General features: G+C 37.2%; 1 protein-coding gene across 6 annotated transcripts in view; it reads left to right on the top strand.

The window, feature by feature from the left end:
* Positions 1-451: 451 nt before the first annotated feature.
* Positions 452-13,956, top strand: part of LOC119077363 (neurabin-1) — a 72,524-nt gene continuing 59,019 nt past the window's right edge. For 3 of the 6 annotated variants that reach the window (XM_037184544.1, XM_037184547.1, XM_037184546.1), the window contains exon 1: positions 452-1,124. The gene's annotated coding sequence lies outside the window, so the exon portion shown is untranslated. The remainder of the gene's footprint in view (positions 1,125-13,956) is intronic. The other 3 variants (XM_037184541.1, XM_037184540.1, XM_037184542.1) reach the window with 3 other exon arrangements.

Below are 13,956 nucleotides of genomic sequence, written 5' to 3'. Positions count from 1 at the left end.
ATTTTATCATCAACTGTGGTCTGTAACCCGCGTATCTGTATCTGCGTGACCTCCCCAAAGTATACAGCCTTGATTACCTACTCACTACATTTACCTTGGTATGTATCACTCTCAGGTGACATTAAGGAGACAACTGTGAAGTTACGAATTCTTAAATTCACAACATTCGACACCCAGTCCTAATTATGCATATTTTGTAGATTAAAGTAGATAAATATTGGTTTTCTTATCGCAAACCAGCAGGAACAGATATCATAGCCAAGTTTTGAAAATGGCGCCCTTTCTACTCATAATCAAAATTGCTCATAGCACTCAACTCATGACAAAACCGTGTGATGCATTCCTATCCCATTCAATGCAAATATATTCATCTCATTCGCACCCATGCAGTTTATGTGTTTTGTCAAGCAAAATACTAACATAAACACACACTCGCACAAGCATCCACTGAAAAAGTATTACCGTTTTCATCGATAGCACCTCTTCGCATCTTGTGTGCGATTTTTCTCTCAGCCGGTCGTGCACTTATACATCAAGTTTTTGTTTCCCGTGTTTTAATGCCAAACAACTAAAACATAAATAAAAGAAACGAAATCCGACCACAAAAAACAACAAAATCGTGTGGACCATTCCAAATTCATGTGTTAAAGTGTGCGCATAAAACGTTGCAAAAGAAATCGGGTGAATGAATTCGTGATAAGAAAGTCAATTTTTCGGAAGAAAATTCTTGTCTTCCATTTGGATTTTTTCTTATACCAGGCAGTAAGTTTAACACTCCGACGACGAAGAAAACGGATTGTGTTTCTGCGTGTTTGCTTTGGTGTCGTGGATTTTCTCCGACCAAAAATGTTTGTTTAAATTTAGTGTTTGAAGGCAAAACACAGTTTTGTTGATTGAATGAATGAAAAGTGTGTTACAATCTCAGTGTTTCGAAACAAAAATATCAATCAATTCAGGCGATCAAAGATCGGTCAGTGTTGTGAGTGAGTGGAATTAACAATTTTGTTTGTTTGTTTGGATAATTTATTTACGCATCACCCGACAAGAAACCCATCGGATTACCGGAGCTCCAGCAGCTGTTTCACCAACAAGACTTCAATTGGATAATAGCCCGTCAGGAAAATGTAAGTTTGTCTTCAGTCAATGTCCTAGTTTCATCTCCGGTTATTGGATTTTAAATTGGCAAAAACCCCGAATCTCAGTCGACCAATAGGTCCCACAGTCTCATTTATCAATTTATTTTCCTCGACACGAAACGGTGTATGAATCGAGCATCGACATTTTCTGAAATTGATGTCCCCTCATTTCATGATCGACAAAATTTTCGCAGTCAAAAATATTCTTAGGGCGGAACTCCTGTTTTCATGAAAAAAATGAAAAAAAAAATATTGAGGATACAGAACGGCGCACACGCAACATTTTAAATGTCAATGTTCTGTACACCGAATTGTAATATATGGCTAATGGCTAGTGGACGAGCGTTGATAAAACTCTTAAAACAGCAAAATGTTTGGCTTCAAATCAAAATGATTTGATATCAAACAATTAGCGATACCCGAGCAGTAGTATTGCTATAAGATTGCCGTTTACATAAGGCTAATAGTTGACTAGGCCCAGACCAGAGAGCCGAAGAAAAATCGTTGGCGGCGGCTAGCCGTCTCAAAAGAGCTGGCGGCCGGCGGCTGAGTCGGCTTAGCCGCTCTGAAAGAGGTGGCGGCGACTGGGCCTAGCCGCCGGTAAAAAAGTCGGCTGGCGGCGGCTGTAGTAGTGTAGTATACATTTTCTTACATATTTTTAAACAAAAGCTGAAGTATTAAAGACTACAATGTAGAGCACAAGTGTGAAAGTTTTTTCGTTTAGGTAGGTCTCAAACACGAAAGTCTGAATTTGTCAGATGTTACCCTCTCAAGTGGTTCTCCTTGATGAAAAAATAAGTTTTTTTTATTCTATGGTAACCCTCTTGGAGGTTTAAGGTTGCCGAAGTTCGTCGAAGCGTAGAATCGCGAGTCGTGACATGAAACTACTCTAAGCCACGCACATATCGGCATAGGACTGAAAATTCACAGGAAGGGAAGGATAGTTCTTTAAAAATACTTTTGAGTGGAGTGGATTAAAAGTGAAATTCTATTGGCCATCTTTCCTGCTAATTTTCAGTCCTCTGTCGATGTGTTAGGTTGCGTGGATCACATTCGGTAGCGCTTCAAGTAGTGTTCAAAAACGCACTATTCTACACTTTGACGAATTTCCGGCCAATCTGAAAAAGGATTATATTATTTAGGGTCAAGAAAAAATTAAAAAAAAAGTTATAAAAATGAAAAAAAAAGTTAAAAAGTTGAAAAACTGAAAATTACTTATTTACACCTATTGCTTTTGAATCACTAGGTTGCATGGGTCCTGAAACAAGTACATTTGTAAAGAAATTGGGCTCATTAATGCGAAAAGCTTCTGGCGAACCACGATCAATGGATTACCTATTACAAAAGGTTTCTATTGCAATTCAACGGAGAAACGCTAGTTGCATTTTGGGGACTTTAGGACGCAGTAGAATTGATGATTTTTATTTATTGTAACTTTGTTTTTTTTGAAAAGATCGTTTTTTACTGGTTGCGCATTGCAGCCTTTTTTTCGCTTTTAAAAATAAATAAAAAAAGATATTTTTCCTTTTACGAAATTTTTCAATTTTATAACTTTTCTTTTCATTTTTTTTCTGTCCTAAAATAGAATCTAAATGGTTGTTATAAATTTTAATTCAAAAATTTTTATTAATCGTCAAATAAAATATATCAGCCGCCGAGTCAGCCGACCTAAACCACTGGCGGCGGCTGTCGGCGGCTAGCCGCATTCAGCCGACCAAAAACACCGGCGGCGGCGGCGGGCATTTTAGCCGTCAGCCGCCGTTTTCGGCCGGCTGAAAATCGGCGGCTCTCTGGTCTGACTAGGCCGCAACATAATTATCACACAATACGAAGATTTGTTGAGTTAGTCAAGTTGAATCATATGTCATGTCGATTATAATGAGTGTGTCTCAACCGTTGGCATGTCAAAACAATGACACCACAACACTGTCCTTACTGGTGGTTTTCGACGAATTTTGTTGGATTCTTATTGGAATTTCGTTCGGTTTAATGCAGAATGCAACTCTCGCCTGTCAGTCTGCAGCAGACTGTCTGCTTGTCACTATATCACTATCTTCATCGAATAGTTTAAGAATCTTCGACTCATCTTCTGATTTCCATTTAATCTAACAGTCCGAAAAACCGTCCATCTCGTTTGTGTTACGTTAGCGGAACGGAAGATGATTTTGGCCTCTGCTAAGCTAGACTGTCTTTTGTCCTAAGGAATCCATTCGTTTGCCGAGTGTTATTGGTTCACTTATCAGAGACTGTGTTTGTCTGCTTGCGGTCCAACTAAAGCCCAAGACAATCACTTAATCTTCAATGTTGAGAGGCTAACATCGACCTGGGAAGATGTTTTACAGAATCAGATCGCTGTTGGTGTTTGCTTATTCGCCGTTTTTTGTGAAATAGTTTTGACTTTTTGTTTCCCTGCTCTTGCTGTTGCCCGGGAAACTTCAAAACTATTTCAGTCTTAACGCTGACCACAGCACTGCTCCTAGCATGATTTCATCAGCCTCCGAATATTTTCTATGTTCATGCTAGACGCCGTGATGTGCGCTGACACAAATTTCAAATTTTCCTAATCTGAATCGTTTGAGATTCAATTTCTATAAAAGAAATGGAGGCTCTGCCAATGCCCTAATCTTCTTGTCCATCAATGATTATCATGGGAATTTTTTTCCATATTTTTTTGATCAGCTGGTTTCTATAAGCATGAGGTCATAGCGTGTCCAGGACTTGTTCGCCCGCCCATTAAAAAAATCTGAACAAACTAGAGAATGTCCAATCACTGACTCTGATATTTCTCTTTAATACAATGAAGAGCATGGAAGTTTCAAATACGGGAAGTGTGAACTGTTTCTACATCAATGGAACAAGCTTCTTTTTGTTCAACATCATTATTATGAAGTATAACTTCTCTTATCATCACCCTCATAATTAAAACAGAAAAAAATTGTTAACAAGACCTCGCCTCTCCACTACTTTGATTTGTTTCAATGCGACCCTTGCAACGTTTTTTTTTCCTTTCTTGTTTGTTTGGAATTGAAGTTGAAATCGTACACATTGCAGTCGTGTAACGACTGATTTACCAATTTATAAATAAACTCGGTTTCTCTGCTGCATTGATTTTATGTTTTCGTTCAGTTTGTTTCTTCCCAATGAAACAGTTTTCGTTTATCATTCCAGCGCCAATCACACAGAGAAAAAATTAATAAAATTTTCAAGGACCAACGTCCATATCGCAAAATGTTGATGCAGTTTTCCAACAAAGAGAGAGAGAGAGGACGAGTGAAATTATTCCAATTTATTATTACGTCGTTGAGCGTCTGATTTTATTTTATTGATGTTTGGAGATGTGAATTTATTATTTCGAGCTGCACTTTTAGGGTGGATGGGTTGGACCATTGGTTAAAGAAATCTGAGTTTTACTCAGAACTTAGAGCACACTTTCAAAAGAAAAAAGAATCTGACCACCTCGTGAAAGATATTTTAACTCAACGCAGGCGAGAAAATTGTCATTTTTTCCTTTTTGGCTGAAACTTAGGGACTTTTTGTTGTGGAAAATGTTGTGTTTCGGTTGGGAAAAAAGTTGGAAATTGCGTTTTTTTTCGGGTAACTTCTGGCCCTCGCTACATCCTGCACAAAAACAACACCATCGCAACAAGTTTTCCACTTTCCTTGGACAAATAACTATTCTCTCCTTGAGCAAACGCAAGGTGATGTATACAAATGAATACGTTTTTTTCATGCGTGCTGTGTGATTAACCTGATTTTCTCCCCCCAATAAGCCATGAGAAAATTGCGTTTTGTTGACGATTGATCGAAGCACTTTCTCTCCAGCTGGGATAAAATAGAACTTTTCTCCCCCTAACTGTCACTTTGTTTATGTTTTCGAAAATGGTATGGCGAATTGATGTTTTTGTTTCGTTGACACGGTTCATCACACCATGTAGACGTGAAAAATGTTGTGCTCACCTCTGGGGGATATAGGAAGTTCTAACTCAAGCGATTTTGCGGTCCCAGCTTCGATCTGACTACAAAAATCGATCTATTTTCTGACCATAGGTAAACAAATAAATATTGAACCCACTGCACTACGCAGAACTGTCAACTTATGAGACACTTGGTTTTTTACATTAATATTTCAATTAAGTAAATCTTACTTAACGAAAATTTTGTTCTTCTGTCAAGTTAGACATTTCTTATGAAATACGAAGTGTCCCAGACAGCTCGCGAAGTGATCTATTACTTTCATCACTTTTTTTCTACTATTTTGTGTTTGTTTGAAGCATTGCATAGAGTTACTCTCGAGAGATGTCAAGGTGTCGTTGTCATTATTTCAACATATCTGGTTTCCCATATATTTTTGTGGTCTCCTTTGATCGACGGCGCCACCATGCCACCTCTCGAGTATAGCTCTATGGCTTGAAAGCTTCAAATTGAAGCAGCTAGGGAATAAAGATTGGATCGAATTAAGTGAACTGAAATTATCAAGTCGATGCACCCTAAGTGCAAATGTCATTTAATTGACCTAGAATGAATTGCAATGTCGAGCAATTTGTAGAATATTTTTGAGAAAAATTGCATTTTCCATGATATTGGATTTCTGGTCGGATTATGTCAATTTTGCTTATCGAAATGTATAAGCTGCACCAGTCAGTATCGGAACTATGACTCTTTCGTTGTAATTTGATTTCTGTTCTGAAAACTCAGCAAAAACATAACAACGCCGTAAACAGTCAGACACGAACTGAAACTACACACGCATGCACTTTCATATCATTGTTACGATCTTCATAAAAATAATTACGAAGCCCACACTGGAATGCCAACCTAAACAGAAACTCTTTATGTGAAAACGTTTTTTTTTTCTTCTTCCCTAGTCTGCTCGACGATAAAAATTGGTTTTATTGATTTATCAGAGTACTCTGTCAATATGGTTTGATATCGTAGGATCCCCTATCTACGTACGGCTACACTTCGAATATTTGTATGAATGAAACTTCAGCTGTAAGTGCATATTACTCTGTGCCAAAGAAAATTTCGTCTTTAGTTCTCATGCGATCTTATACATAATGTCATATGCAATGCATTGTATATATGTGTGTTGCAACTTTAGTGCAACTATTGTTCCGTTTATCGTTACATCACTTCACAATTAATTCACCATACTCACTCACACACACACATATGGGAGGACGTCGAGAGTGATATGGCATACGTAATTGTTTGTATGCATTTCATGTGTTCATTGTTCTTGAGACACATCAGGTACGTTCTTCACAGTTCTTTTGATTGTTAAGTGGACAAGGTTTTTTCTCTCTTTTGTTTCATTTAATTAGCACTCATTGCTTATGTGTAGACTCACGATAGTTTTTTTTTTGCTGCTTCGTTCAATTGATGACGATGGGTTTAAATGGAAATGACGCAAACATTTACAGTTTACATTGGATTGAGGAACACTGTCGAAGAATCACAATTTATTGTTATTTTTGAACAGGTTGAGCCAAACGTCTGTAAATGTGTGGAGCGGACTAAACAAATAATTGATAAGTACGGCAGCACTTTTTGGTGTTCGTGACTGTACAAGCTCGTTTTTATCCAGTTCGATAATCTCTCCACGAAAGATTCTCAAGTATTCCGGCTGTCAACATTGAAATCTAAATCTATAGTTGCTATCACTCTCATAGCGTAAATATGGTCAAGAGAGTACAGAGTATATCTGAACGGTCGAACACGGGAATTATTTCTCTCAGCTGAGTAATCATGTTCTAAATTCTTTACATACTTTTGAGGTCCCTAAGGTTGAAAGTGGCTTATTACATGACTAGGAAAATTAGAGAATTGGTTTAGGAGCTCTTAGGATGAAAAATCCAATTACAAATCTCGGGGAAAAAAAATTGAAAAGTTAGATTTTCGTGTGACTGTTGAGCTCAACTTTCTACAAAAGCTGGACTTTCCAGTTTTCTACTCCTTGTTATGTAAATGACTACTCTTTGGTCCAGGGCCTATTTTTGGAAATTTTCTCCAAAATTTCCAAAAAATTGCCAAAAACTGCGAACGTCCAAAAACCGAATTTTTCCATCATTTCGAACTGTTTTGCCAACTCCTGAACTCGGCCTTGCGTTTTAGCTGACTCCCAATTATTTTGTTTGATTCTTGACACTATCAGCTTTCAAATGAAGTCGAGCATGATTAATTAATAAGATGAGAGCGTCAATAATCAAACAAAATCATTGAGAGCCGGCTAAAACACAAGGCTGAGCTCAGGAGTTGCCAAAACAGTTCGAAATGATGGAAAAATTCGGTTTTTGGACGTTGGCAGTTTTTGGAAATTTTTGGCAATTTTTTGGAAAATTTGGAAAAAATTTCCAAAAATAGGCCCTGCTTTGGTCAAGGTTTCTTCCGCAGAATGACAAAGTCCGAGTTTCTTTCTCTGTCGTAGATGGAATCTGTCTTGACACATTGTGATATCTAGACTCTCATAGCTCCACCTTCCCCTTTATTTTTAAAGAATTCTGAATCTCTTCGGCAAATTTAGAGATTTTTCTCCTATATTGCTTGACAGTCCAGAGCCTGTCCTTCCCTCTACATCGAACTCAGATCATTATCCCAAATTATGTAGGTTCTAGCGTCTCCAGTAGAATTGTGAATCTATTCCTTCAGTAAATTTGAGCCACACTGACAAAAACGTTTCGAAAAACTCACCTGTAGCAGGTAACTTTGTCTCCAGGTAATCTACATTATCTGCCGCAGATGTATTTTTTGTATGGGGCGCTACAGCTGTGGCAGCTATTGTAGATTACCTGGAGACAAAGTTACCTGCAATAGCTGAGTTTTTCGAAACTTTTTTGTCAGTGAACTTTCTGACTCTGCCTCTAGGCCAGGTTTTTTTTTAATTTCTCCCAAAAATTCCGAAACATTTCTGAGAAAAAAATTCTCAAAAATCAGCCCGACACATTCAGTCCAACAATTATCGAATGGTTATCATAGAGCGACAACAAAATGTAATTCTTATCTTTGTCCCAACATAAATGCATTCCCATGGCTATTCACTCTGTGTACGCTCTTTCCTGTTTTAGAAAGTGAAACCCAAAATTGAAAACTCGCTCAACGAAACCAATATTCCGAACAGAACGGTTTGTGCAAACACAATCGTTTTGCGATCGAAACACGATTGTATGCAAAAGAGACCATTCGAAATTTGAATGCAAAATGTGCACACTCCGCTCGCTTTTAATAAAATAAATAAAATTTGAATTTAATTAGAAAATGTGCACAAAAAACGGTCGCCGACATTTTAGGTGCATAAATTCACATGAATTCATTTTTGTCAAGTCAGCGTACATAATGGTACTTATTCGAGGACGTATACTCCGGTTATAATTTACGATTTACCTCGTCTGTCTCTCGTTTACACAACATGCAGATCATATAAGAAATGTAAAAATGATTGTCTGCAGTCTGCATGGCATTTAGTGCCTTAACTCAGCATCTCTGACTGTATTCAACGAAATACGCCTAGAGTTTTCACATTCAACTACCGTAACCATAATCGAAGTAGAAAAAAAAAAACTGAAACAAAAATCTGTAGCCAAGTCAAAGTTTTGTTATGATAAAATTCACGCAACTCAGTTTTACTTTTACTTGTGAATTGAAACGATACAAAACAATGAAAATGTTTCGTTTTCTGTCCATTTTATGCTGTATAGCTTGATGCATGTAAACGCTGTACTAAAAGGTGGTTAATTGTAGAATTTTATAATAACCAGTTAATGGTTCGGTAACTTTGCTATCGTTTTTTTTTGTTGTTTTTCGCTGTTGTTCTGTTTTGATTTCATGCAGTTTTCTTTGAATAACAAATTGGATAACCAATTATTAGATTGGCAATTTGATTAGTTCAATAACATCTCAATTCGCTTGTTACTTATAATGGTTGTACGACTTGAAAGAGCGCGGAGAGTTGAAATTGTGACGTAGTACGGCCAGAGTTCAGAATAGAATTATACTCACTGTACCCCCGGAAAACGAGTTATTACTTCATTGACATGCAAGTTAAACGTGACATGAACGTTAAACGTGACATGAACGTTAAAACTCATTTCCCGCGGGTCGAGTAAAGGGACTCACATTTGGAGCTTTGCATTTTACCTTGTTTGTTTGCATCTTTCGCATCTTTTGGCAAAACAGAAAGTTCTAAACAATGTCGTAATCTACATTCCTGCTTTGTAGTGAGAAATCGAATGTCTTTGACAACTGAAAGCCATCATAATCTTCTATTTTTCGGATCTACAAAACCCTTCGTACTTCCCATTTTCCTCCCATAGATTTCTCCATACGCAGGGAGAAAGCAGAACTATCCACACAAGAACAAGAAAGTCCATCGTGAGGCTATATTATGGACTGTTATGACGGGGGAAATGTTTTGAAGGGGAAATTGATTGGAGCAAGGAATTGCGGCAGCTGTCAAAACACTTACACAAAATAATTTCTTATTTTCATTTCATTTATGATTCACTAGACTTGTACATGCAAAAAGGAATGACATACTTCATAGAGGTTGGTCATCTCTCTTTTAATAACTCCCACCATTCAATTGCTTTCTTCCAAACATTTCCCCGTCATAATAGTCTATATAAACACTGAACAGGTTACGGTACCTATGTTTGGTTGACAGGTTACGGTACCCATGTTTGGTTGACATTTTACCGTACAATGGACGTCAGGGAAGTTTAGGCATGAATTTGTTTTAGCAGCTCATGCAAACAATGACTGCTTAGTATCAGTGTTTATACTTGTTTATACGGGTGAATAGTTACACCAACACTCACCAGCTTGAATCAATGAAAGTAGAGAACAGGTATGATCGATCGCCGAATTCGCCTTAAACGCACTCACATTTTATGTCAAAATAATATGAAAATGAGTGCGTTTAAGTACGAAAATCAAATTTTTACGTCCTCCGGGCGGACAATAGACCATACCTGTTTTACACTTTCATTGGCTTGAATGGACTAGTTCAAAAAACAGATTGTTTCAAACAGCTGCAGCAAATTCTTGCCTAAATTTCACTGACGTACGTACAGTGTACACTGTATTCATTGCAAAACAGATAAAGTCATTGGTTAAAAGGCTCAAGCATCAGGTTTTGAATTTGGGTTCTGTCGCACATTCACTTGAGGGTCTCTACAATCTTCAATATACAGTGTGACCAAAACGTTTGAACGCATGCATAAACATACAAACTTTTTGGGCACACTGTACTTTAAATGCAACCGGAATTCAACTCAGTATCAGCACTTGTGTTTATATTTTTGCTCGCGTGTAATCCTTTCATAAAACCCAATCACTCCAATTAATATTTCCTGGACGACGAGAGTAGTTACAACTCAGTCTAATCATTAGCGATGAAGTATCTATGATCTTGACGATAGTTTCGATGAATTTAACGAAAGTTTCAATACTTGTGCTTCGTCAAGACTCGAGATACTTTATTTAACATTCACCCACTGATCTTTTCCAGAAATGTCCATTAATGCATTCCAACCATCCTAAACTTTCTTCCGACCGGCTCACAATACTGAAACATTTCGGTTCAAATTGAATGGGTAAATAGATAATTTCAAAATTCTTGTACCGACGTTATTACACCGCACCGTTGCTAATGTAAAAACCCAATCCATAAGCAAAATGAAAACACGTTTCTGTAGAATAATCCTAATCTGCTAAATAAACAAACAAGGCGGCTTGTATTAGCTGTCGGAAGAATGGTTTCGTTAATTATTCAATCAAAAACTAACTTTCAAAATCAATTTTTCCGTTGTGTTCGATTGGTCTGTAATCATTTCATGTTATCGAAAGTTCCTACATTTTTCGTATTTAACATGTTAATTTGCCCACTGGATTCTATAAATAAAATTTTGTTTTTTTTTCTGTCTTTTAAACAAAAATTATTGCACCTGCATTCTCCGTTCGCCAGGTATAGAGAAACATTTTTGTCCATTTACCACGCGCAGAAATTATTATTTATGTACGAAACACATACAGTGCTGGCATTATAGTGCTTCACACACAAACTTGTAACCTTGACTCTTTGTAACAAAAATTTAATTGAAGATTGATGACGATAATTTCATTTATTATAATCCAACCATCATTTACATACAAAAGGCAAATGGCATTTGAATTTGAATTTTTTTTTTGTTTTGTGTAAATTTTTCATTTTGCCAATCATTTGTTTGTGTGAAGTATACGGGGCATACGGGGCTTAGGAATCAGCTGAGTCTGCTATAAATCTAATGGCATGTCTCTAATGGCTTGCGGGTCGAAAATCGTTCTTTTCATCGAATTTAATGAACTTTCGACCGCCTTAATATGCAATAGTCTTCTATATGTTGTTTTCCCTAGGGTCGAAAGTGGCTTATTACACACCTAGGGAAAACCAGAAAATTGGTGATAAGACATTCGACCACTGCTTCGAAAATTAAATACGTCTTTCGACGTTTTGCATTAATATGCAGTTCAAAAATACCATTTACCATCAGGCTATGGCGACAGTGGTACTCGATACAATCGGAACAATATACCGATTTGCTCACGAAAAAGTCTAGCGAATCATAGTTGAAATGTAATGTCAACCCATCACCGTCCTACTTTGCATAACAATTGATAAAAATTTGGAAAGTCTAGTTTTTGTGTGTTTATTGACCTCGGCTTCGTCTCGGATCAACGAAATTCACACGAAAACTGGACTTTTTATCCCTTGTTATGATTTAGTAATTTATACAAGAATTGAGAAATTGGGTTGTCTTTGTCAAACGAGCGAAGCGAGACAGGGTTTTTATTTACGGTTAATGGTTGAAAAGGTTTGACAAAACGTGTATTTGAAAATCGGTTTCGTCACTAGAGACCAAAAGCAAAATATAGAAAAAGGAAAACAACGAAAGCCATACAACTTCTAGTCAACAAACAACGAACGTCTACCGAAAAAAGTCCACTTTTCGCATCGCTGTTGCTGAAATAACTTACATGCTTTTGAGTTTCCTAGGGTCTAAAGTGGCTTATTACACACCAAGGGAAAACAAGAATCTTGTTACAGAACTCGGCTGAACCTCCTTCAAGGAAAATTCACACGAAAACTTGACGTTTCAACCTTTTATCCCTTGTCGTGTAAAAGAGTTTTACATGCTTATGCACGGTAAAGTGCACTTTACATCACTGCTTGTGACAGGGAAAATGCACTTACCGTCCACAAACATGTAAAATGTGTTACGTCACTGCTTGTAAATGCTTGTTTACGCACGTGTGATTACTTCACTCGCCTTCGGCTCGTTCCGCAAACCTCACATTTGCCTAAACAAATATTTACAAACAGTGACGTAACATACTATTGTGAATGTATTCTAAAGACGAGACTTTTCATCCCTAGTTATGTAATGAGTTGCACTTGCTGCAGGTGTCGAAATTAGTGTTATTTGGATTATTTGGTGATAATTTCAGAGTGGTTCACCCCTCGGTTATCCATGCATGTAAAGTCCATAACAAAACTCGTGATGATGAAAGTCTCAGATCAACAAAATACAAACGAAAATCCTATTTTTCATCATTTTGTCCCTTGTTGTGTAAATGACAAGACAAGTGTTTGGTGAAAGTATTTTCGGGAAACGTTTTATACCTGTTTCGATGGGGCTAATGGAAGAACAAGGTTTTCAATGAAAACATGCTACGAGAGCAGAGAACTCGGTATACCGTATACTCGTCGGCATCATCTATAAAGGATTCAATCGTTTCTCCTTTAACTGCATCCGATGACCGTATGTACGTTCAGCACATTTCTTTTTTATTCATCCCTTCGGGTCTGTTTCATCTTACAGTACGATGAAACGAGAGCATCCATAGAGCCATAACCTCAACGCTCTCAACAATAATTTTTTGGTTATGTTTCTATGACATTTTGACAGCTGAAATAACCGTTGAACAGATCTACACCCTCGATTCGAGAGTCTCGAGTAAACGCTTTTTATGAATAGATTATGGAATTTGTTCATGTATTGCCCGTTTGACAAGTGGATCTCCACCAGTTTCGAGTGGGTTTTGTTTTCTGTTTTTCACAGTTTGTTGACAGATCTTAATGTAGAAAGGTTTGGTGAACTTAACCTAACGCAAGTTGAATGCCTTGGACATATTCATATTTAACACTGCTCTATGTGCACCATAGAGAAAGTTACTTTCAAAATCCACCGAAACCTCATGTGAACGTAGTAGTGAACGTACGGGTCACACTACAGTCTGCAAAGCATAAAGTTATTTTTTCCTGTTTGCGCGATAATTGCAAAGAAGAAGGAAGAAATAATAAAAGAAACGGCAGCACCGACTGTAGGTGTACTCAATTCAAATGATTTACGTTCATTTAGTGAAATTAATTTTCAATTACAGCACGAAAGAGAGGCGAAAAAAACTCTTCAAATTGTTTTCATTTGAATACCCACCAAAATGGGAAATTCATTAAGTTTTGTTTGTTCCGAACGGCAATTATTATCCATCATCCATTCGCAACATAAATCGATAAACGATAAAGATATGCGATGGGCAGCGCAATCATTTTTGTTGTTTCGTTTGGTTTTTTTTTGCACTTTACACCGAGAAGCATACGGTACGGCCATGCTCATAATTAAGTTGAGGTGGATGTAAGAAACCGTTTTAGTGCGAGAGAAAAACCGGTCTATGGAAGTAATGAAATTTCTAAACGATAAAATGCTGGAAATTTAGCAAATGTGGCAACTAAATTGAAAAATTATTTTTATTGTCGTTTTTAACGTGCAAACGACACCAGTAAGAT

The sequence above is a fragment of the Bradysia coprophila genome, unplaced genomic scaffold (assembly GCF_014529535.1).
Source record: "Bradysia coprophila strain Holo2 unplaced genomic scaffold, BU_Bcop_v1 contig_235, whole genome shotgun sequence".
Taxonomy (NCBI): Eukaryota; Metazoa; Arthropoda; class Insecta; order Diptera; family Sciaridae; genus Bradysia; species Bradysia coprophila.
Note: the sequence above shows the minus strand (reverse complement) of the source record. Positions and strands in the feature narration are given on the sequence as shown.